At 34.8% G+C, this 25,426-nt stretch overlaps 1 protein-coding gene across 2 annotated transcripts in view; it reads right to left on the reverse strand.

Moving 5' to 3' along the window:
* LRFN5 (leucine rich repeat and fibronectin type III domain containing 5) overlaps nucleotides 1-25,426 on the reverse strand; it is a 250,529-nt gene that overhangs the window by 118,791 nt on the left and 106,312 nt on the right. For both annotated transcript variants that reach the window (XM_077746221.1, XM_077746220.1), the window contains exon 2: nucleotides 9,894-10,065. The gene's annotated coding sequence lies outside the window, so the exon portion shown is untranslated. The remainder of the gene's footprint in view (nucleotides 1-9,893; nucleotides 10,066-25,426) is intronic.

Genomic DNA, 25,426 nt, shown 5'->3' on the forward strand with positions numbered 1-25,426 from the left:
AGCTCAAATCATGATCTCGAGGTTCGTGACTTCAAGCCCTGCATCAGGCTCTGTGCTGACAGCTCAGAGCCTGGAGCCTGGTTCAGATTCTATGTCTCCCTCTCTCTCTATGCCTCCCCTGCTCATATTCTGTCTCTGTCTCTCTCAAAGATAAATAAACATTAAAAAATTGTTAAAAATATAAAAATAATGAATGTGAACTTGACACATCACAATCACTCAAAAACCCAAATATAGTCTACATTTCCAGTCACTCTTTGTGTTCCACATTCTATGGGTTTGGAAAAATGTAGAATGACATGTATCCATTATTATGGCATCATACAGAGTATTTTCACTGCCCTAAATCCTCTGTGCTCTGTCTTTTCACCCCCTCCTCACCTATAAACACTTGGCAATCACTGATCTTTTTTGTTGTTTTGGTAGTTTTGTCTTTTCCAGAATGTTATATACTTGGTATCATATAGGATGTAACCTTGTCAGATTGGCTTCTTTCACTTTCTAAAAGGCATTTAAGTTTCCTGCATGCCTTTTCATGGTTTGATAGCTCATTTATTTTGGTGCTGAATGATTTCATTGTCTGGATGGACAGTTTATTTATCCTCTCACCTACTGAAGAACATCTTGGTTGCTTCCAAGTTGTGGAAGCTTTACTATGAGTAAAGCTGCTGTACAAATCTGTGTGCACCTTTTTGTATCGATATATGTTTTTAACTTGAGTAAATATTAATAAGGATGATTGTTGGATCATATGGTAAGAGTATGTTTGTTTTGTAAGGAACAGGCAAACTGTTCTCCAGCTGTCTTCCATACTGCTGTACTATTTTGTATTACCACTAGCAATGTATGAGAGTTCCAGGTGCTCCACATCCTTATCAACATTTGGTGTTGTCAGTGTTCCAGATTTTGGCCATTCTAATAGGTGTGAAGTAGCAGCTTATTGTTGTTTTATTTGCATTTCCCTGATGATGTATAATATGGAATGTATTTCATCTGCTTTTTTTTTTTTTTTTTGCCATCTGTATATCTCCTTTGGTGAGGTGTCTGTTGTTAAGGTCTTTGGCTGATCTTTAAAACATGTTGTTGGTGTTTTCGTTGTTGAGTTTTAAGAGTTCTTTGCATATTTTGGATAACAGTCCTTCATCAAATATGTATTCTGCAAACATTATTTCCCAGTGTGTGGCTTGCCTTCTCATTCTCTTGAGCTTGTCTTTCACAGAGAAGTTTTTAACTTGAATGAAGTTCAACTCATCCATCATTTTTGTGAATTGTTTCTCAGGTGTTTTATGTAAAAAGATGTCACTGTGCCCAATGTCATCTAGGTTTTTCTCCCTAGGTTTATCTACTAGGTGTTTCTTACCATTGTTTTTATATATAGGTCTCTGATCCACTTTGAGTTAACTTTTATGAAGGCTATGTCCAGTTGTTCCAGCACTATTGTTGAAGAGACTGTCTGCTCCACTGTACTGTCTTTGTTTCTCTGTCAAAGACCAGTGACTATATGAGGATCTATTTCCAGGCTCTCTACTCTGTTCCTCTAATTTATTTGCCTATTATTTTGCTAATACCACACCTTTTTATTACTGTAATTTTATAGTAAGTAGCTTTATAGTTAGGTCTTAAAGTTGGGTAACATCCATCCCCCAACTTTGTTGTTCTTCAGTATTATTTTAGCTATTCTGTGTCTTTTGCCTCTTCATATAAACTTTAGAATCAGTTTGTTGATATCCACAATATAACATCCTATAAATCTGATTGGGATTGAACTGAATCTATATATCAATTGGCAATCAATGACATCTAAACAATATTGATTTCCCCTCTCCATGAACATGGACTATCTCTCAATTTTAAAAATATGTTTATACTATTTTAACATTTTACTTGCAGGAGATCCTTTTATAAGCTTCAGAATTTACAATTTGGGGATCATATTACATTATATATTTGGCTTTGTGATAGATAATTTTATATGTTTAATCAAAATTATTTTCAGATTTATTATTTTCAATTTGTAGTAAACTTCTATTTATTATGAATGATTATAGAATGCTAATTAATTTACATTCGAGTGAGGTAAAAATTACTGTATGCCCTCACCAGAGATTAGTAATTTGCAAGGAAATACAGCATATCAAAGCACACCTAATACTGAAACGAGAAATAAGATGTTAGCATTTCTCATAATATTGCCAGTGATTTGAATTGATCATTCTTATTATTTTAATGCATTTGATATATGTACTTTTATTTTTACTTTTATTTAAAACATTTTTTTAATGATTTTTTATTTATTTCTGAGAGAGAAAGAGACAACATGAGCAACGGAGGGTCAGAGAGAGAGGGAGACACAGAATCTGAAAGAGGTTCCAGGCTCTGAGCTAGCTGTCAGCACAGACCCTGATGCAGGGCTTGAACCCAGGAACCCTGAGATCATGACCTGAGCCGAAGTCAGACACTCAACCAACTGAGCCACCCAGGCACCCCGACACATGCATTTTTAAAGTAAGTCTGCTATTTCATATGAGTATTTTGCAAAACATTACACTGCAGTATGTGTAAATAAATGATCTTTCTGGCTTATTTGGAGTAAACTAGACATTTTTATATAATAGTATGTCATATAGAGTGAAATTACTATTAACATCTGGATTTATTTCTGAGAATGACTCAAGAAATGTCCTCAGAAACCAAAGTATTAAAACACACACACACACACACACACACACACCTCTTTGATCAAAATACCTGACTAGGTCTAGAGGAAGGAAGGACTTGATCATTTCTGAGGTCTAAAACATATGAAAAAATTTACTTGTTCACATGTGTATCATGTGGCATAAATAAATATAAAGATCCTACCAAGACTGGATAAAGGTGAGTTGGATTTAGACAAGATCATTGCTAGATTCTTATTTGATGTTTTCTTAAATATCTTTCTTATTTATTTATCATTATGATTCCCAATGGGATATTATAGGTCCCTATATATGAATACCCTTGCACAAGGATTCATACATATGGATTTTGTCTCCAAATATTTAGAAATCAAGAAAACCACTGAGAAACTTCCCACAAACTATAATAAAACATTGCTGAAAATTTTTAAAGAACCTCCCCATACCTTTATTAAAAGTTTCTTGCACATTATGATGAATAGAGAACAAACCCAAGAAGTCATTCAGATGTTAGATGTCTGCTGGACTCACTATTATGTGACTCATTCTTGGATATCAGTTTCCAGACTGGGGACATTTGTATAAAACTATATCAATAAAATCCATGAATGCCTTAGGTCTATCCTCATTATCACTCTAATTATTAAATAGAGCCATTCTTTAATTAAACATGACCTAAAATTTTGAGTTCCATTGCTTCATTTCAAGGTACATATAAGAAATATTTTTAAGTGCTCCAAAATATAGGGTGCCTGGGTGGCTCAGTCATTTGAGCATCTGGCTCTTGACTTTAGCTCAGGTCTGATCTTATGATTTGTGAGTTTGAGCCCCACATCAGGCTCCATGCTGATGGTACAATATAGAGCCTACTTGGGACTCAGTATCCCTCTCTCTGCCAGCCCCCACCTCGAGCTTGTGTGCTACTTCTCTCTCTCTCTCTCAAAATAAACTTAAAAAAACTAAAATGCTCCAAAACATAACCTTGATTAAATGAAACGATTACATTAAAATTACATACAATTGCATATACTTTGTCAGCATGTCTTTTTCAGTCTTCTCTCAGTAGAGAGTTCTTATTAGAAAAAAATTACTCTATTTTCCTGTCTCTTTATAATAATGAATACAAGTTTTCAACTGTGGATTATCTGCAGTGGAATCATTATTGTAGTAGGTATTGAAATAATCTAAGAGGCACTCCTTTGGTTGTAATGGAACTCTATCTTCAAGTAATAAATAAGTAAGCAGGTATTAAAAGGTTATTTGTTTTTCAGATATTAAACAGTATGTTAAAACTTCAGGCTTCAGAACAGTAATCCGTATCTACATGCAAGTGATCAAAAAGAAAGCCAGATTCTTATTAGGGATTTAGAATTGCCCGACACCAAGAGGAACAGTCACCTGGAAAAAAGGTGTTTTCACCTCAGCAACAAAGCTTTTACCTCAGTTGTCAAATTGTATGTGCCTGATTGTTTATATAAAAACAGGGGGGAATGTATTTTTTATATCAAGTAAGTACATCTTGAGTATTCCTAAGGGTCCAAAGGTAAGGTTAATTAAACAAATGAGACTGAGCTACCACCTGCCAAGTTATAGTCAGCATCAAGCTTACCTATGTGATCAAGGAGGATGGAAAAGGTTGTTATTCGAGACTAACCCACACCTGCTTGTCACCATCCCCAAAGGGTGTGTTTTACTTATCCCCTCTGGGTGATAAAATATCTTCAGCACCACTGAGGTTCTCCAAAATTCTAGATATTAAATATTTCTGTGTCAAAACCACATAATCTAAGTTAACTATCTTATCTAAGTCAACACTTTTCAAAATCAAATCCCTAGGTTTTCTTATATTATTAATGTTTTCAGCCGGCAATGATGGGTCTACAAAGTCCCTGGTTTTTGTTTTTTTTTTCCACACATCGTTCCATGTAGTCAATGCTTCTGTAATTTTGTAGAGCTTTCCTCTTCATATGACAAGTCAGTAATATTAAGTTTGTGTGTATGATCAATGTAGCCTATACTGATTCTTCTAGTCTGTGAGTTTCTTGCTGTGGTAAATTGTAGATTTTTCTGTAAAAGAAATCTTTGTACTCCCAATTTTTTTCCTGTAGAGTCTCCCACACTGTTTTTAATATTAATAGGAGGTGCCTCAGTCTACCCATGGCATATGTTAAAATACCCTTAGTGCGGCCCACAGTGATATAAGGGAGGTTAGCTGCACAGTCAGTGAAACAGGGTGTTCATCAAAATAACTGGGATAATAATTTAGGTTAAGTCTGTACTTACTGGATTTTTTCTAACGAGTTTCACAGCCAGTGCTCTGCAGTGAAGATTATTGCCATGCATCTAATGTCAGGTGCCAGGAGTACTCTCCACATGACATCAACCTCTCCTGCTCCTAAATGCAAAGTAATCATTGTCTCCTAAAGCAAAGCATTTATTAAGACCTCATCCCAGGACACTTGACAGTAAAAACTATAGTATTAGCAACCCACAGAGCCAAAACTAACAGTAGGCAGAGAGAGCAGTGGCCTTTCTACATCAAGTATTGCCAGCTAAGACATTTTTAGTTTTGGTGTCAGTACTTAAGGGCTTTTGGGAGAACTGTGCATTATCTCTCTAGCTTCTGGAATTTCTTCCTAAGTGAGACAACACATCAGCACATTAACAACAATAGTCCAAAGTTGAAACCTATCACTGAGGCTCAAGTTCTATTTATAATAAGTAGCATATATGCATAACCTCAGATAAAAAAAAACAACAACTCTTTTTCGACTAAGCCTATATGGCTATTTGTAGTTATCTTAGGGTAGTTATTTCTGCATTGCAATACCCTTACCTCTCCTACTGATCTATAGTTATTTTTAAACAAAAATTCCAATTGGATTCATTTGTTACCACTTCATAAGAGTAAGGCCAGGATTTTCATCCATCACCTATCAGAAGGTAAGACCCTGCGGAATGTAGCCAAGACTAGGAAGAGGAGAGAGTAGCAGTATAAGGGCACCAGCAAAATAAACACCCACTGAGAATCGTGAGCCTACAATAAAACTGGACCAAACTTTGACAACAGGAAAACACAGAAACAGAGATCTAATAGTTGATACTTAAAAATTCTATTCAGGTTGATGTCCTTGAAACCCCCATGGTGGGGATGGGTGGGGAGAGGGGCTCTAGGCCTATATTCATAGCGCCTAAAAAATAAAAGAAGTTTCCATGATAACCAAAATGGACATGGATCATGAGCTTATAGTGCTTCCAATCTGAAAGGGAGATCCATGTTGGATAACTGCACAAAGAGACACAAAATTGTAATGAATTTTAGTTATGCAGTGCTGTGGGAATATAAAATAATAAGGTCAAGAAAGGTTTCCTTCAGGAAGTGACTATTGTGTTGAGATACTAGGCAAAAAGAAACTGGGAGTGATCTGCTGAGGAAGAAAGAACCACGCAGAAGGCTTTGGTGGGAGGTCACATGATATGGAATAAGGACGGAAAGGCCTCTGTGACTGGAATGCAGGAAAAGAGAGGAGCACAGTTTGAGATGAGGTGGGAACATTTAGGAAAGTGCTAAACCATTCGAGCATAGTAAGCAACAAGGAATTTTGTTTATATTCTGAGTAATGATCTTTAGAGAATTATGTCATGTCAATTTTGTAGTGTGTAATACTGTCTTGGGCTGGCTATGGAAAACAGACAAAATTGGTGCTTGGTGGATGTGAGCAGATAATTTAGAAAGCCTCTAGAGTAGCCCAGGAGAGAGATTATGGTAGTTGGGACCAGGATACTAATGGTTCCAAAGGGAGAAAAATGGATAAATGCAAGAAATTTTTTGTAAGTAAATCTGACCATGTTAGGTGATGGAATTTGTGGAATAAAGGGGAAAGGTGAGAGGATGATTCCTATTTTTTTCTGGTATACGGTGATGACATTTACTGAGCTCAGGAACATCCAACAGATTAAGTACAGGGAAAAATCTAAGGGTTGCTGGAAGGGAGGTGGGTGGGGGATGGGCTAAATGGGCAAGAAGCATTAAGGAGGGCACTTGTTGGGATGAGCACTGGGTGTTATATGCAAATGATGAATCACTAAATTCTATCCCTGAAACTAATAGTACACTGTATGTTAACTAACTTGAATTTAAATAAAATCCTAATTGGAAAAATATCAAAAATGCATATTTGGGAAGGTGACCAAGAGCTTTGTTGGCAACATGTTAAATTTAAGGCACTTAGATATATTAATTTGGCACTGTGTGTCACTGAAAGCATATATTTGTGAGAGTCATAAAGTTTGCTTTCTTAAGAATTTTATTCACCCTTTTTAAAATGAGCACTGAATGAATGTTTCCTCTTTGCTCTACCTTTCAGGGTTATTGAACCTAATTAATTAACCACTTTGGCATTCATAGTTAGCATATTACTCTGTTCTATAAATAACTCGAATATTCCATATATGCTTTTATGGAGCAAGTATCTAGGACAATTTCAAGTACATAAATGCATACCTAATGGGACTACATGTAAACAAAAAATCTATCTGGTTGAGAACCTATATATTTTTTAAACCACCTCATAGAGATAATAGAAGAATCCAATAAATTAATGTTTATTAAAAAGTACTGGAAGATGTCAAATGATAATATATTGATTATTATGATAAATGGTTAAGCCACTGTCAATTAATGTTATCAGAGTTGATAATGCACAAGTCTTAAACATAGGGAAATTTGTTTCAGAAAAATAAAAGTCTTTTAAATATTATACATTTAATGTCAGTAAGAATACTTAAACTATTAAGAATGCATATTAGGCTTGTGGAGCCTAATTACTGCCACGTATATAGTAAATTATCTTCATTTACACATATACTTATGTATATATTTAGATAGGCATGCACATCTCCTGTTCAGATATTATCGTTTATTATTTAAATTTATCACAGTGCTTTAGTTAAACAAGAAAGATCAGTAGAAACTGACAAAAGTACTATTTTACTGGCCAAGGCTAATTGAAACTCCCACAGTGAGAAAAGTAACCATCATTACAACCACTACCACCTCAATTGTCCAACACTAGTAACTAATAGATACTCCATTGCCTCATTGTTTTACCTACTTCACCATGCTTTATTTCCTCTAAGAAAGTTCCCAGTATTCCATTTATTTTTAAAGGGATTTTTAATGGATGTGCTATGAATTTTCAATGAGCTATTCGAAATTTGAAGAACCTAATTAGGAAAGTATTTACTTTCTCTTTTTTTCAGGGTGATTAATTCCATGCAAGACTTTCAGCCTAATGTTACTCCAAAGAAAAAATAGAAAGGGAAAAGGAGGTTCTACTTCTACAGACTAATGGACTGGTAATTTAAAAATTGAATTAAGCATTAACTCTGAAGAGTCCTTTTCAATATATAAATTATTTCTGTTTAGCCTTCTATTACCAGGTTAATTAAATAAATCCTTTGGCCTTGATTATAGCCATTAGTAAATGAAAATATATTTGAATTCTCTAAATCTTGTGATTTACACTAGAAAATCTATGTTAGTAAATATATTTCCCATGTTAACAGCTTCCTGATGTTTTATTTAGAAAAAGTCAACTTTATCTGTGGAAAACAAAAATTTATTAGCTTTCTAATTTTTGTTTGGGCATATAAAATCTCTGTAGGTTTTTGAGGGGTTGTCTTTGAGAAACAAACCTTATATGTCTCTATATCTTCAAAGAATGTGAAATCAACTCAAGCTTAGTTAGGGTCCACCATTTCTTTAAAAAGAGCAAAATCTGAAAAATCTGGAATGTCTTCCTCAAGTCGCTTTATTTTAATTAAAAGCTCAAGGACAAAAACAACGAAAGAAAATTTTAAGATAAATGAATAAATGATGTACCGAAAAAGTACAAGGTAATAAAATATGCATAGAAAAAAAAAAGCTACGCTAAAATAATGATTCATAATCTATCTTCTGCATGCTCAGACTCATCATTTTATGCTACAGATATAATTATAATGAATTAACTTCAATATAACCTAATAAATCCTTTCTGTTTATGTCTTGAAGTCCTTCTACGTCACTTTGAGTACACTATCAACTACTGGATGCCTGTTTTAACTATCCAATAGGTAGCACCACGATTCAGAAATAAATTCTTAACAACAGTCTCTGTTCCCTAAAGGACACAGACCTCTCTGTTTCTGGCGTACTAAAGCTGTAATATGTTGTAAAATAAAACTAAGGTTATTAAGTATTTTCTACCCATTCTCTTCGAGGAAATTTTAATTGCTAAGCACCTCATTACAAGAAACAATCAGACTTGTACTGTCTATAAAAGTGCACTCAGAATAATTTTCTGTGTGGTGACATTTTGATACAAATACGTCCCTCAGAAAAGTAATGGATGCCTACATCAAGAATTTGGGAGAAGGGAAGAGAAGAAATATGTCAAATTTAAACCAAGTAAACTAGAAACATGGCTAAACCACAGAATTTTAAGTATGAACCAGGAAAGTCTGAACATTTCCCAAGATACCACCCAAAGATGAATATGTAACTGGGAATTTGTTTGGGGGTACTGTATAATATATTACATTATGCATCTCGTACACTGTTCATGTCCCAAGTTCAATCCATTTCCCTGCCTGTGATTTCTCTTTTATTCTTTTAGTATGTGTATTTATTAGCTGCCATAAACTCTCCTTCAATGACACAGGGAAGATGTCACTCAGTAAACCAACCAATCAAAAGAAGTACCATTTCCTGCACTAGTCCCCTACCCTCCATATACCACTGGACATCATAGTCATGGAAAGGGCACTTGATATTTAGGAAACAAAAGACCAGAGATTTTATTCCATATTCATAATTCATTAGCCAAGCAACTATAATAAAATACTTGTTCATTCTGAATCCATTTGCTCATGTGCAAACATTATCATTTTAATCTTTCCCCTGTTTAGGCCTCAAAGCTGAAAATATAAATCATGATGATCATGTGAAACATCCTGAAAAACATATCAGAAAATCCCATAAAGATACAGGTCATCAACATAAAAAGGAGTAACTGTATCTTCAGAAAGACAGAACTCAAAATAGAAGTAAGATAGTCAGTGATGAACAATGTGGGTTTTAATTTGTATGCTAATTTGCCAGATTTCCAGTTAGCCTCCTCTAAGTGTTTTTAAAACCACCGGCAGTGATCAAACTGAATGCAGTCAACTTACTTCTGATGCCAGAAGAGTTCCTCACTGCTGTGAAGGAGTCAGCACTCTGCCTGGCTGCCGAAGAAGACGGACAGGGTGAAAGCATCTCCAAGGCTGATTCTGAGGAGAGTGTCAGAAGGGTGCTCAGCTACTACACATCTTCCCCACACCTGGCTGAATGGTTACAGGGAGTCTTCAAAGGAGACAAGCACAAAAAAATGTGTATCAAAATATGTTTATAAAGCATCTTTGAGAAATAAAGTTGCTGTTAACTGTGTGCTCAATCTCAAAGAGTATCAGGAACATCAGTAAATAGATTTGCACAATAAGACTTTCTGGTGGAATGTGCAATACGCTGTGATTCCAACAGATAGGTCAGCATTCTGGTTTTCATCGGTAGTTTTCTCCTCTCATGATTGAAGACAGTTTCAACAAAAGCTATATGACTCAACTTTCTTTACATTGCAATTAGTTCAACTTGCAGGCTAATGTGAAAAAATGACAAATGTCAAGAAAGGTTTAATCATCATCTAATACATATAACTGGCACATGAACCTGGAGACATAGCAGTGAATGAAGCTCATAAATCCCTTCCTCGTGCAACTAATGGTCTTATGTTGTGATGCCTGTATTTTCTTCAATAGAGAAGATCTACTTATTGAAACACATGTGTCTATGGAGGAAATATTCAAATGTGCCTCTTATATTTAACCTCACCTCAGAAGATTGCTGATTTCTACCTATTTCTACCTATTCCTATTTCCCATGTTAACCTAAATAATACCTAGCCTAGCTCTATGAGATATAATATTTAAATTTCTTTCCCCTAACATTTATATAAGAATGTAAATTAATACTCAGGCACTATCATTTTTAATGTAGGGATAGACTGAATTTTCAAAAATGTTTTTAAAATGAAAAGAGGCATTGTAATTTTCCTTAAGCTATAACTTAGTTTGTCTACAGAAGCAAAAGTGAGGAATAAAACAATTCCAAGAGTATTAATAAGAACCATATAAAATGACACAAAGACAATTCAGGTTTACTTTACTGTTTCTGCTGTCTCCATTTGTAAAAATGTGTGAAAAATCTTATAAAGTTAAAATTGAACAGGGTGATTATATTGTCATGAAATAGTTGATAATTAAGACCTTAAAAAAAGAAGTAAAGCTACCGCCTCAAGTTTATATTGAAATTACTCAGAAATGCTAAAAAATCAATGCACAGGTTAATGGTAAATGGGATAAAAGTAAATTATAGTTTATTTCAAATCACCTTTATGAATCTGCCAACCAATGCTATCTTCTTAAAATTTATATTTATTACAAAAGATGTGTCTTACAGAATTAGAGAATAACTCAGACATACCACTCACATATGAATATAAATCAATCATATGCCAACCGCCCTGAGACAGCTACTGTTTGCCTTGTTATTTATTTCCTTCCATGAATATTTTAGACTAATTTTTACATTTTATATGCATGATAAAAATACAGGAAATCCAAAAGCAAACATTTCAAATTTCAGAACATCCTTTCAGAGATATTATATGCATATATAAATGTGAGTGTGTGTATTTTTATACATATATAGTATTATACCCTGTTTTGCTCTATTCCTTTTATTTCATACACGATGGAGATCACTTCTATTTTCTATCATCACCAATCCTATCCATTCTATCTGTGAGTTTCAATCATATGCATACAATATAATCCACTCATAATGTGTCCCAGTTGAAAATTAGGAAGTTTCCAGGATTATAAAATGATATAATCAATGTCCATATACATCTATCCATGCACACATAATAGTGAATACATTTATAATAAATTCCTAGAAGTAAAATGTTTGGCCCAAGAAGCCTGTTATTGAAACTCTGAGTACATGCCCTCTCTGTAGTAAAGAGGTAGTATAAAGCAAGAGCAAAATATAAATACCTCCAACTATTATACTAACAACAAAAAAAGATTGATGATCAACAGTATTTCCATGTCTTTATTTTAGCATAAGGAGTATAGTAACTGCTCAATTCGACCTAAATCCCAATAATCTAAAGTTCTTTTTATGTATGGTTATATTATTTATTAATAATAACATTTTTTCCCTTTTGTTACAATGCCTTTTATCAGGCACTTACTATGTGCCAGCTGTCCAAAGCACATATTATCTAAAACAGTTCTCTCAACAATCAAATGAAGTAAATCCATATCCTTATTTACAGCTATGATAATAGGGATAGAGATGCTTTTTTTTTTTTTAAGAGAGAGAGCGAGAGTGAGAACAAGAGAGAGAGAGAGCGAGAGCAAGAGACAGCGAGAGAGCGAGGGCAAGAGTGAGAGCGAGAGAGAGAGAGAGAGAGAGAGAGAGAGAGAGAACCCCACAAGGGGCAGAGAGGGAGGGAAGGGGAGAGTGAGAGAGAGAGAGAGAGAGAGAGAGAGAAATTGACACGCGGGGCTCACTCAAAGTGGGGTTTGAGCTCACCTGAGACGGTGCTCACCTGAAAATGGGGCTTGAGCTCACATGATGAGGGGCTCAAACTTATGAACCATGAAATCATGACCTGAGCCAAAGTCTGATATTTAACTGACTGAGCCACCCAGGCACTCCCAAATCAATGCTCTTACATCTGATGATGTAAGCGGAGGTTTCAGAAAACCATTATAGGGTTCCATAGTAAAGAAACACAAACAAGGTATTGGGTTTTTTTTAGACCATATATTTTGGTCAGTGCAATGCCAAAAATATATTTTTATATTGGTATTCTAATACTGCAATTTTCTAGGGTTATCTAAGATTTTCCTTTCTACTTGATATCTTGAAATAAAACATCTTATAAGAAATTCTGATCAGTTTCTCAGTTTCAAGTTGTTGCTATGTTGGCCTTCTTCCACCGTCTTAGAAAATTTGGCAACTGTTATTGTTTATGTACATGCATTCCCAAGAAATATGGTTCTTCCTCCAACAATTATCTTGGATGCCAACATTATACTCTGAAAGAACTCGGGAAACACGGGCAAACTCATAAAGTTATTAAGAGATTCTTTTTTCAAACTAGAATCATGACCCCTTCCAGCTCATAATGGTATTTTCTTCCCGTCTACAATGTCTTTGCTTAGTGCTCATCAGTTGTCTGAATGTACACTTTGATTCAAATCTCACTATCAGTAAAGGCAGAACTTTAAAGTCTTAAGAGCCTGCATTGGAATCATAGCCGTGATCACACTACTTAATTTTCTATCTGAACATGAAAAGCAATATTACAACAACTTATAATTATTTCGAGGTATCACACATCTGAAAGTACCAATAGTAGGTTAAAATTCATTGTAGACATGCGTTAATGTTGTTTTCTTCAGGACGTTCTTCCTAAGGTTGCCCTAAATTTTACCACATTAATCACTAAAGAAATCCTAGAGATGCTTACTAGTAGCAGTAACATAATCTTAAATATTTCCTTCAATTTAAAGACCCACTTTGAAAAATTATGAATACGCCAAATGGCATCATCAGGTCTCTTTCTCCATCTTACTTACAATAGTACAAAATAAGTAACATGAGGGAAGTGGTCTTCATTAGTTTTTAATTATGTTTACCTTATATTGAAAATGACTAAAAATTAAAAATTTAGTCATCTGGTTATTTGGTCTACATGATGCAAAAAGCCAGTTGTTCTGAAATATATGAATAAATAACTCAGATGTTTTCACTGTAACTTAGTCACTCACTTATTTGATAATCATATAATAATATATTATTTGGCATGATATAGCCATGATCTTTAGTGGACTACTTACTCCAAAAACGCTATTTTATTAAGATAAGTAACTTAAAAACATTAGGACCAGAAATATAGAATAAAATTGGAAATTATCATGGTTGCCTGGGTGGCTCAGTGAGTTAAATATCCAACTCTTGATTTTGGCTCAGTTCATGATCTCATGGTTCGTGGGATCAAGCCCCATGTTGGGCTCCATGCTGACATCCTGGAGTCTGCTTGGGATTCTCTCTCTCTCCCTCTCTATCAAAATAAGTAAATAAACTTAAAAAATCAGAAATTATTTCATATTAATGGTTTTCCTTAAATGCATAAATATTCAGGGAATTTATATAAATACTATTTGCTAAAACACGCTTACCTTATCACCTGTACTATTAAACCTAATTTAAAAATTAAATTAGAGGCACTGAGTGAATATGGAAATGCATTTTTGTTATTGAATAAAAGTGTAGAATTATATACTCAGCTATAGGCAAAAGTTTACAAATTATTGTACACATCCTGGATCATATGATAAATAAATTAATGCACCACTAGAGCATTTGTTGCTTAATGTAAATGTCACATTGTAAATGAGAACAACTAATCATTCCTCCTCTAATAGCAAGAGTTCAGCAGTGAAATAAAACATAAATCTTGATGACCTAAAAATTTTATTACGGCATTTGTAATTTCCCGTTAACAACCTAAGAAAATAATTTTAAGTGATGCTATATTTCAATAAGATACAACCCCAAGTGAAGACTTCCTTGGGACAAGCCCAGAGAAGATAGAGGTGGTGTTGGCTCTACATTGTTTTTAAGGAACACATTAATTCGTTAAGTTTCATAATCATAATTTACAATAATGGATTCTTCATTATAAAAAGCAAACACTAAATAACTGATTTAGTGAAGAAAATTGGATTTTAGTTATAAAAATTCTATTTACTAGGTTGTGGCTACAAAATTCTTGTACAAAAGTAAGTAAGTGTAAGATAAGGCCCAACTCAAGTTTGGGCTAGTGAAATACTTTTCCTTGCATAACTAATATATCCTTTAAATGACAGAACCAAAATAGTAACAAAAAACTTCAGTACGTATTATAAATCTTTCACAAGATAAATTCTTGAAATGTCTTTGAATTTCAAAGTTCTGGAAACATCTTTTTTTCTTCCTAAAGTCAACTGAGTAGCACATCTTCAACCTTTGGTGAAGGGAGAGAACTGTACTTGTACTTCTTGCTGTCCTAGCTCATGATCTACTCTGAGAATATAAATGTCAGTCCCTCTCTGTTTCTTTGAACACATGGAAGAAAAAATACAATATTTTTGTTATTCTTAGTGGTTTTGCAAAAGTCAGCATGGGGATATTAGAGTTATGTTAATCTGCATGTCAGCCTATGACTCAATAATCTTTTTCACTTAAGAGAAATATCAACAAGTTCTTATTGATATACTATTTATTTTAACTACATGTATCTACATGTAGTGCTTTTTTTCTCCTTCACTCCTTCCTATTTCCTGTCTCTCATTTCATGTCTTCTTCCTTCCACCCTCCTTCCACCAATCTTCAGTGACTTCCTTTTTTTTTTTTTATATAATGTTTATTTATTTTTGAGAGAAAGAGACAGAGCATAAGTGGGGGAGGAGCAGAGAGAGAGGGAGACACAGAATCTGAAGCAGGCCCAAGGTTCTGAGCTGCCAGCACAGAGCCCAATGTGGAGCTCGAACTCACTAACTGCGAGATCATGACCTGAGCTGAAGTGGGCGCTAAACCGACTAAGCCACCCAGGCGCCTCAATCTTCAGTGACTCTTAATGGTTTACATCAACTTTTTGTTTCTTGGTTTTAAAATGATTATAATAAAACCAACATCATAATGTCATTGTGAATGTTATTTGTATATTGCACATGTACATATACCTGCATATGTAACTTGCAAAAAAACATTTTATGCTTTATATAAATCAAGAATCTCTACATTTCAACCTATTTTTCAACTGATTTCCACTTGATGTTTTATCTCCTTCTATTCCTTTGTTCAGGATGCCAATTAAGTTTCATATCAGCATGAGGCGTCACATCTTGATGATCATGACAGTTATGACAACACTGGTGCTTACTGTGAATGTCATCACAGCTGATAATTACAGAATAGCAAACCTACATATTCATGTCTTCTTAGCTCAGTTGACCTCTGACCATTTTGTTCAATGATCCATGATCCCTTTAGACCCTTTATATCTGCCAACTCTGTATCACTCTGTCTTCTTTCTTGGTCTCTTTCCTATCCTCCCCCACTCCCTCTTTTCCTTCCTTCCTTCCACCTCACCTCTTGCAGGTGAATTTGGAAATTATTTCATAAAGAAATCGTAATCCTATACACTCCCTAAACATAACAATTTTCAAAACACATTTAGATAGAATTTCAGGGGCACCTGGGTGGCTCAGTCTGTTGAGCGTTTGACATTGGCTCAGGTCATGATCTCACAGTTCATGGGTTCGGGCCCTGCAATGGGCTCTGTGCTGACAGCTCAGAGCCTGGAGCCTACTTAAGATTCTGTGTCTCATTCTCTCTCTACCCTTCCCCGACTTGTGCTTTGTCTCTCTCTCTCTCTCAAAAATAAACAAATGTAAAAAAAAAAAAAAAGGCAGAATTTCAGAACATGCACATTATATTATGTACTCTCCTCAGAATTCTGACTCATGCATAAATTTGTAGAAGCCAGATCAATTTTTTAATATGAAGATGATAAAGTGTATGTACCATTTGTTTATTAATATTCATTAAACAAGTAATACAAGATTACATCTCTTTTTTAAACATTCAATATACTAGATAGGAGTTATGGATAGAAAGGGAGGCAGTTGTGGCTATAAAGGGTAGCAGGAAAATTGTGAGGATAAAGTTATTCTATGTTGCACAGTTTATATATTCCTACACATGTAAGAAAATTTAGAAAAAGCAATGTAAATACCCGCAAGTATAAGTAAAACTGATAAAATCTGAATTAAGGAAGTAGATTGTCTCAATGTCAGTATGATATTAGATACTGTACCATAGTTATAATGGGGAAAACTATGCATAGGGTATATGGGATCCCTCTCTGAATTATTTATCTCAACTGCATGTGAATCTACATAATGGTACATCATGTGCCTTTGAGTGACCTTTAAGGGCCAAGAGTTGCAGACTGCAATTTTAGCATTCATTAATAGAAAAGGAATATCCAGAACATTAAGTTTAACACTGCAGTGAATTATTGAGTCGTTATCAAATCACATCTGGATTACAATGTGTCTCACAGAAAGATTAGGGAAAAACTTAAATTCATTAGTCAACAAAAAGGACTAAATTTCTCCTTGCTTTGGGTACTAGAGTGCATCAGTGCATCCTTACTGTCAGGACAAGAATTAGATTTTCTACCAGGGATGTGGGATGGTAAATTATCTAACAGCTGAGTGCCCTACTAGTGAGGCTGAATAGCGTCTCTACCTGCTCTTAATTGATATTTTCCTTTTTTAGTCAATAATCAAAGAAAAATGTAGATTTCTGGTGTTTGGGAAATGTGAGGTACCTTAAGAGTGGAAGAAAATGCTTAGTAGTGGGGATGGCAATCCTTCTGTGTTTTTGTGATGGTAGTTGTTTCTTCATTTTTAATCAATTTTATGCTCTGATAAAAATGCTTAACAAATTATATTTAAAAATGCATCCACTTGAAATGCATAAATTTGAAGAAATGTATCTATTATATAAGAAAATTGAACTCACACACAAACTATATATATGGTATAGTAGGAGTATCTATATAGTAATAATTAGACATATATACTTTAAGCATATATGAATAAAGCAGATATTTTTATTAATACACACAGAAGTGTGTATTAAAACACTATATAAGTATGTATGTGGAATAGTTTTAATGTATATATAAATATATATGGATCAAGAGAGAGAACATGCTTATAATAAAAACCCTAGAACATATATATTTGACTAGAGTGAGTTGAGCATGAGGCTCTAAGTCCTGAGTTACTACTGAAAAACTGCAAAGTAGACTCACAGTGGGATAAAAGAAGATTCTGGAACAATCTCAGACAATCCAAGGACCACATGAAGATTGGGAGATGAAAGCACTGCAAGCATGCTGAAAAGCAATATGGGCATAGAAAATACTTACAAGCAAAAGGAGTATTTCTTTGGAGGGGATGAGGGCTGGCTTAAAACCATACTCACAGGAGCTCCTGGGTGGTTCAGTTGGTTAAGCATCCAACTTCATTTCAGGTCATGATCTTGTGGCTCTTGTGAGTTCAAGCCCTGGCTCAGGCTCTCTGCTGTAAGTGCAGAGCCCACTTCAGATCCTCTGTCCCCCTTTTTTGCCCCCCCCATTTATGCTCTCTCTCTCAAAAAAAATAAAAATAAAAATAAAAATAAAAAATAAAAAAAGAAAACCAAGGGCACCTGGGTGGCTCAGTTGGTTAAGCGTCCAACTTGGGCTCAGGTCTTGATCTCACTTTGTGGGTTTGAGTCCCGCATCAGGCTCTGTGCTGATAGCTCAGAGCCTGGAACCTGCTTTGGATTCTGTGTGTGTGTGTGTGTCTCTCTCTCTCTCTGCCCCTCCCTGCCTCAAGCTCTGTTTCTCTCTGTCTCAAAAATAAATAAACATTAAAAAAAAAAAAAATACCACTAGAGAGAAGAACTAAGAGAATGGAAGTGACAGAAATCACACTTATAATGTACAACTAATGGCACATCATGTACCTTAGATCTCCTATTGTTCTATGAGCTCTTTTGAGTGCCTGGAACATCATTATGATTAATTATATGCCTCATAGCATCAGCCACACTCACCTACATACAAAAGACACTGAAGAAATACAAATTAAAGATTTTTAACTGCAAACAAAGCAAAATCACATACTAAAAAACTCAGAGAAGTTACTACTTGAGGAAGAAGTTTCTAAGAAAAAAGAGGACTCACAAAGAGAAGAAAGTTCTAAAAGTAAAATGTGTATAGTACAATTAGAAATGATTTTTGATGGTAAAGAGATTACTGCAAAGAAAGTTAAACCATGAAGACTGCACTGCAGAAATTCTCCATAAGGTCAGATTATGTATAAAAGATGGAAGGAAGGATGCAGAACCAAAGATGAATAGAAAATAGTGTTTGCAAAGCACTTTCAGATACATTATTTCATTAGGTAGTCACCCTGCTGTCCTTGGTCTTTTCTTATTCAGCATTTTAATACTGAATTACAAGAGGGTGAAGAAACATTGCCTATTAAATCTGTGAATCTGTGACTGACACAAAACTGGGATTTAAAAAGGTCTCCATGGGTTTAATGGATGGGCCAAGACTGTCAAAATGAAATATAATAGAGCCAAAGGTAAAGTTGCTTAGATTAAAAAACTAAGCTATTATACTGTAAGGTGAAGGATGTGTCTTTAAAGGCAGTTTATATGAAATATAAATTAGGGTATTAATTGTCTCCATGGTCCTTAGGGTCAATAGTTTCAGGGCTGCAATCTCAGCATTCATAATAGAAAAGAAATATCTAGAACAACATGTGGAATAGTCACAGTGAATTATTTAGTCCCTATCAGGCCACATCTGGAACATCCTCTCATTCTGAATGCTTGTGAAACATACCTGGAGACAGACACCCTGGAGCATGGCCCATCCCAACGGCGACAATGAAAAATGGTTAAAAATCAAAACTGGAAATATTAGCTTGGGGAAAAGATAAGAAACAGGGACATCTTGAAATACCATTTGTAAGAGATGGGAGAAGGTGGCATTGAAGTCAGAGAGCATGATTTGGAATAAAGAATAAAAACTGCACGGGGATTTTGTACATTAAGGAACATGTTATTCAAATAGTCCCACATTAGTATGGGCTTCCTTAGAGCTCACTGTTTGCCAACACACTCATTTCCCTATTGTTATCAAAGATGACATTCTTGTGTGGAACTTAAGGTGAGAAAAGAAGACCATGAAGATACCTTCTACTATTAATATTTTATGAGACTGTCTCTAATGATCTAGCCAGGTTTAGGTTGGTCCTTCTTCAAAGGCAAACTGACTTTCCTGCACCCTGAGAGTATGGATTTGTGGACAAGCCTCTTCCAAAGTGATGAGGAGAAGATATACGTGAATATTTCATCACTGGATTTATAAAATGATAAATATTTAAGACTATGAGAAAATGAACCCAAATCCTAAGACATATCTATAAGCAATACATTCCTATTCCAAAATATATGTGTGTGTGCGGGGGGGGGGGGGGGGGGGTCAGAGAGAGGGAGACACNTAAAAGTTAGCACTCAGGTACCCCAGTCAGGTAACAAAATTCTTCCATCTTTCCTTGTACATAAGTCTTAATAGCCAACCCAGTACTTAGATTCCATTGGGATCTGGAGCTCTATTTTCCATCCCAACTCCAGGGAGAAAAATGTTATGTGTGTGGTGGGGGGGGGGGGGGGTGGTTTTAATTATTTTTCCAATATGTTCTAGTTTGTGATTTTGATTTTTGACCAAAGGAACTGTAATTTACTTTATAACTAAAAATGTAAATTTTACTGTAAGTGCTATTAGCTCTGTGAACTTTAAGTCTCTAAGAACACAAATTTATTTTCTTTTTTTGGGTGATTACATGCATTAGCCAAATGATTCTTCATAGGTGTAACTTAGAATAAAAACCAATTTCAATATTTTATGTGTGTACGTAACTATTTTCAAAGCTTTTCCTGCTCATATTATTAGGGTGGTTTCAAAAGAGTCTTGTAAGACAGGTAGCACTGCTATTTGATATCATTTCCAAGACCCAAATATAAAACGGCATTTGCACACAGCCATGCTGCTAGTTGGTAGCAGGTAAAAGAACAGACTATAGAGTCTCTGATTTGGGGAAGTCTCTTTCCACTCACCTCCATTGCACACACTTTTAGAAAAAGTTATTCAAGCACAGGAAACTTTTAACCAGGTCATGTCAGAAAAGAAGAAAATTGATAGCACTATAAACGATGGGAGCAATAAGAAATAAAATGGAAATTTAATTCATAGGAGCCAAATTGGTAAATCATTTATGCACACTTCTAATTTATTTTGGAGCTAAAGGCAATATATATTGAAATTTATCTCAATATATCAAAAATGAACAAACTGAATGGAAAATGTACTTTAATATGAAAATGAAAGTGAGAGACAGCTTCAAAATGTGCTTGTATGCCTACTGATATTAACTTGAAGTTCCCATTTTGAGATTATGTTATTAAAATATGTGCTGGTTTTCTGACCTGCATCAGTAACTCTACTTCTTAATTATTGAAATAATTTAATGGTAATTATACTTAAAATTAAGATAAAATATTTCTCATCTAATCAATGAAGTTCTCAGTTCAATGTCCTTATTATCCCAGTTCTGTTAGCACTCATTCCCCACTACCATTATAAGTCACAATTTCACTTCTTACCTACATTAATGCAACACCTTCATAAGTGGAATTTTTGTTTCTGTACTATCACAAGACAACATCCTCTACATTTCATTTTGCCACCACCATAATTATCTCTATAAAATGTATAGCAAATTCTGTGTCACATATAAAACTCTACTATACTATACAAGGCCCATACGCATCTGTCTTCAAGCATTCTTCATGCCCCTAAGCTCCATGAATACGAACCCATATATTTTCAGAAACAATCTTTAAAATTTCATCCTATACTTGCAAATCCTCAAACCAACCTGCCTTTTGAATTAAGTGAGGCCTCTGCATTGGTTGCTTCCTCAATATGGAATATTCTTACCCCTCTTCTTTGCCTGGCTAACTCCTTATTTCCAAACTTAGCTCCAATGTTGAAATGAATCAGAGAAGGGGAGGAAGAAAACAACAACTAATAGGTCACATCATCAATTTAAATTAAAACTAATTATTCTGGCTTATGCAGGCCAATGTGGAAGAAGAGAAACCAGTTAGGAGATGATTTCCATAGTCCAGGACACATAAAGCTTTTAGAGTAGGATGGTGGAAGGAGCACAGAAGGAACTTGGTAGAGATCTGATACTGAGCCCATGCAAACATCATGCTACATAGGGCACACCTGAAATTGTGCCTCTATCACTGACTAGCTTTAGGATTATGGGAAAGTCCAGTTACCTAACCAGTGATCTCATCTAATGCATTTTACATGAAAATTCAAATGAGATCATGAAAATGAAGAGTTAAAACAAAAGCATGGAATACAGCTGGTAGTCTAAGAGGAGGGCTTACCTTGTAAAAAGTATCAAATATGCTAATTTTGAGACAAATTTAAAAGTAGAGGAGCATTTCAAATACTGGATGCACACTGACAGAAAAAAGTGATCCCCCAAAATCATATGATCTGAAAACAGTAATAACAAGAAACCAACAAAACCCCAAAAGGTTTAGATAATTTCAACCACAAGCAAAATGAAAACACAGAGTGACAAAGGCTTATAGTCTGTGTGTGTTCAGACCTTAGTTTTAGACTCAAGGCTCTCATAATTTTTTTTTATTCTGGTTGTTCTTGGGCAAGTTAATTTCCTGCATTATCAAATATTTTTATCATAAAGTAAGGCACTTACACTATATAAAAATGAACCTTCTTTACACTTTTGAAACTGAACATCTAGATACCAAATGCTCACTTTGTACAGGGCACTCTACTGGACACTACTACCCATGTAATAACCTCACAGGGGCCTTTTATTCAGTTTAAAACTAGAGTGGAAAAATAAAGAAAAAAACTATCAATTTAAAAAATCACCTCTTTAGGGGCGCCTGGGTGGCTTAGTCGGTTAAGCGTCCGACTTTCGCTTAGGTCATGATCTCGCGGTTCGTGGGTTCGAGCCCCGCATCGGGCTCTGTGCTGACTGCCAGCTCAGAGCCTGGAGCCTGTTTCAGTCTGTGACTCCCTCTCTCTCTGACCCTCCCCTGCTCACGCTGTCTCTCTCTCTCTCTCCTAGAAATAAAAAAAAAAAAAAAAGAAAATGGAATAAGAACATTAAAAAAAAAAAAATCACCTCTTTACAGATGGTAGTTATACTTGTGGTGAGTACAGCATAACACATAGACTCAAATCACTGTGTTGTATGCATGAAATTAATGTAACACTGTGCATTAATAATACTTTAATAAAAAATCATCATTTCCATAAAAGTATTGAAAATATCAAGAGCTGCTGAAGCATTAACAAATGCAAGAAATTATTGAAATTACAGAAGTATTTTCACTCAATCAAACTAATAACATTCATTCCTGTACTTCAAAGGAAATTATTGTTGCAAAAAAATAAATAAGGATAGGGAATATGGTTTTTGCTAGTTTGATTAAATGGTAAACTGCAAAAAAGTGACCTTCACTTTGGATATCTAACTGCAACTCAGATTCATCTTTTTAAATACCATATGTAAATAAATAGTTAATTCATGTGTTGAACTGAAGGGGAGTTTTTAATCCAAAAATGGATGGGTCTTCAGCATTATTGGTTAGTAAGTTCATTTTTTAAAGGCCTCACAAAAACAACATACTTGATCAATTTTTGATGGAGTCATTAAAATTAAAGTTGCCATTTTTGTCAAAGTGATAAAAATGTCTCTCATCTAAAATGCTCAGATATTCAACTGAGTTAAGAACATTAGAACCAGGAGACTCATAAAATGTTTTGGCTTCAAGATAAAAGACAGCTATAAAATTTGGAAACTTTCCCAATCTTATGCAGTAGACTTGATGGATTCTCTTAATGATGAAGAATTAGGAAAGTTAGAAGTCTAGAAAAAGACTATAACTCTTATTTGTAAATGAAATCTGAGAGTTAATTAAAGGACTAGAAACATTTATAAGGATCATGCGATGTCTTCCACTTTTATTAAAAGACAGATAGGGATAGAGGTTTCAATTTATTTTATTTTTATAGTTGAACTTCTTTTGGTCAATTTTGAAAGGGATAAACAGAGATGTGTTTTTCTTCGTTGAAAATCTTTGAGTTCATTAAGATGATCTATCTCTAGGAGTCTCACTGTTAGACTTTTTCTGAGTGATTCTATACAGTTTTTTTATTTTCCTCTCAATTATAGATTTTTTTTAAATTGTTGGTCTGAACTCTCAGAGAGGTAGTTACAGCCATTTTATTTGTGTTTTCTTCACAAAGAAGCAACACCAACTAATTATGTCTGCATGTACTTCAGTGATTGCTGACCCTGCAAGTTTACCCAGTAAATGTGACTAATGGTAGATTGCCCAAAGTGAGGTACCACCCCTTAGATTTTGTAAAAGCCACACAGAGTAGAAATATTGCCAAAGACATTGCTAGAATCTTTCCACTAAATGAGGACTGATCTGAAAATAAGGATGGGCCTATGTTACTGCAGTGTCAGGAAAACAAAGCAGATACTATCTGAAATGAAAAAAAGAATAAAAGCTCCTTAGGGATGTTCTAATGTATTTTGTGTGATTAAAGCTAGAAGAAATTCCTAAAGAAGAATTTAAGGAGACACAAAGGTGGTTTTCTTAGGAAACAGACCATGGATGAAATTTCAGAAAAGGTGAAAATGAATATAGAACCAATTAGATGGCTTTCTTCCAATAGACTTCTCATATCCTTAATAAATCCCAAACGCTACAAGAAGCTTCTTCCAAAAAAACTGAAAAAACATCTGAGCGTTTCTAAAAATGGAGATCCTGAAAAGTAAAGCTTGTTTTGGTACTTCAAAAAAGGAATTAATAATAGTCAACCCCTAAGGTACTGTGGGTGAATTATTTTTCTTTGATCTTTCTCTTCTGGCCACCTGTCCCTTTTCAGCCTCCATTCCAGATATCACAAGATAGTAAATAACTCCATGCTATCCTGGAATATCAAATTCAGTTGTATCTGCAACTGGCCTTTCCGGAGTAAGAGAAAGCAATTGCATTCGAGGTGATCGGCTACCCTGACACTTTCTGGCCCCCAACACGCATGCCTCCCAACACCAACACAACTTTCACAGTTGACCTATTTTATGCATAGAGACAGTAAAAGGACCTTTACTCAGAGTCCTATCATGCAAAGGCATACTTTTCAGTATGAAGAGCCATACTTTTCAGATTTCAAGTCTGAAGATTTTGAAAATTTTTGTTGTTGATATTGTTTCTTATTTTTATTATTGTTTTTACTCTACCATGCTGCTTGACTTTTGCTATTAACTTCAAATGCCGATTTGAAATTTATAGAGCACTTACTTCATTTTTAAATGTTATTAAGGCAAAACATTACCAATAAAGAGCTCACCATTTTACTTTAAAAATGGTTTTAAATTAATTTACAATATTAAGATTATACTTCTCCAGGCATGTACAAAGTCATTAGCCTCAAATAAATGATTAATAAGAAGTTTTGTGTAGTGTCTGGGTGGCTCAGTGGGTTAAGTGTCCGACTTAGGATCAGGTCATTATCTCACGATTTGTGGGTTCGAGCCCCATGTCGGGCCTGTGCTGACAGCTAGCTCAGAGCCTGGAGCCTGCTTCAGATTCCATATCTCCCTCTCTCTGACTTTCCCCTGCTCATGCTGTTTCTCTCGGACTCTCAAAAAAAAAAAAAAAAAAGTTTTGTCACAGCAAAAGGCCAATGGATATTCCATTTTCAGTTGAAACTGCCTTACTGTGTATAAGTATTCACAAATTGCAAAGTTTTTATAAAATACCAAGATATTATAACCCTGTCCTGGAGCAATATTCAAACAAGATTAAGTATGAATAAAGAATTAGTAAACAATCTCACGCTAGG

Source organism: Crocuta crocuta, unplaced genomic scaffold, assembly GCF_008692635.1.
Source record: "Crocuta crocuta isolate KB4526 unplaced genomic scaffold, BGI_CrCroc_1.0 scaffold449, whole genome shotgun sequence".
NCBI lineage: Eukaryota > Metazoa > Chordata > Mammalia > Carnivora > Hyaenidae > Crocuta > Crocuta crocuta.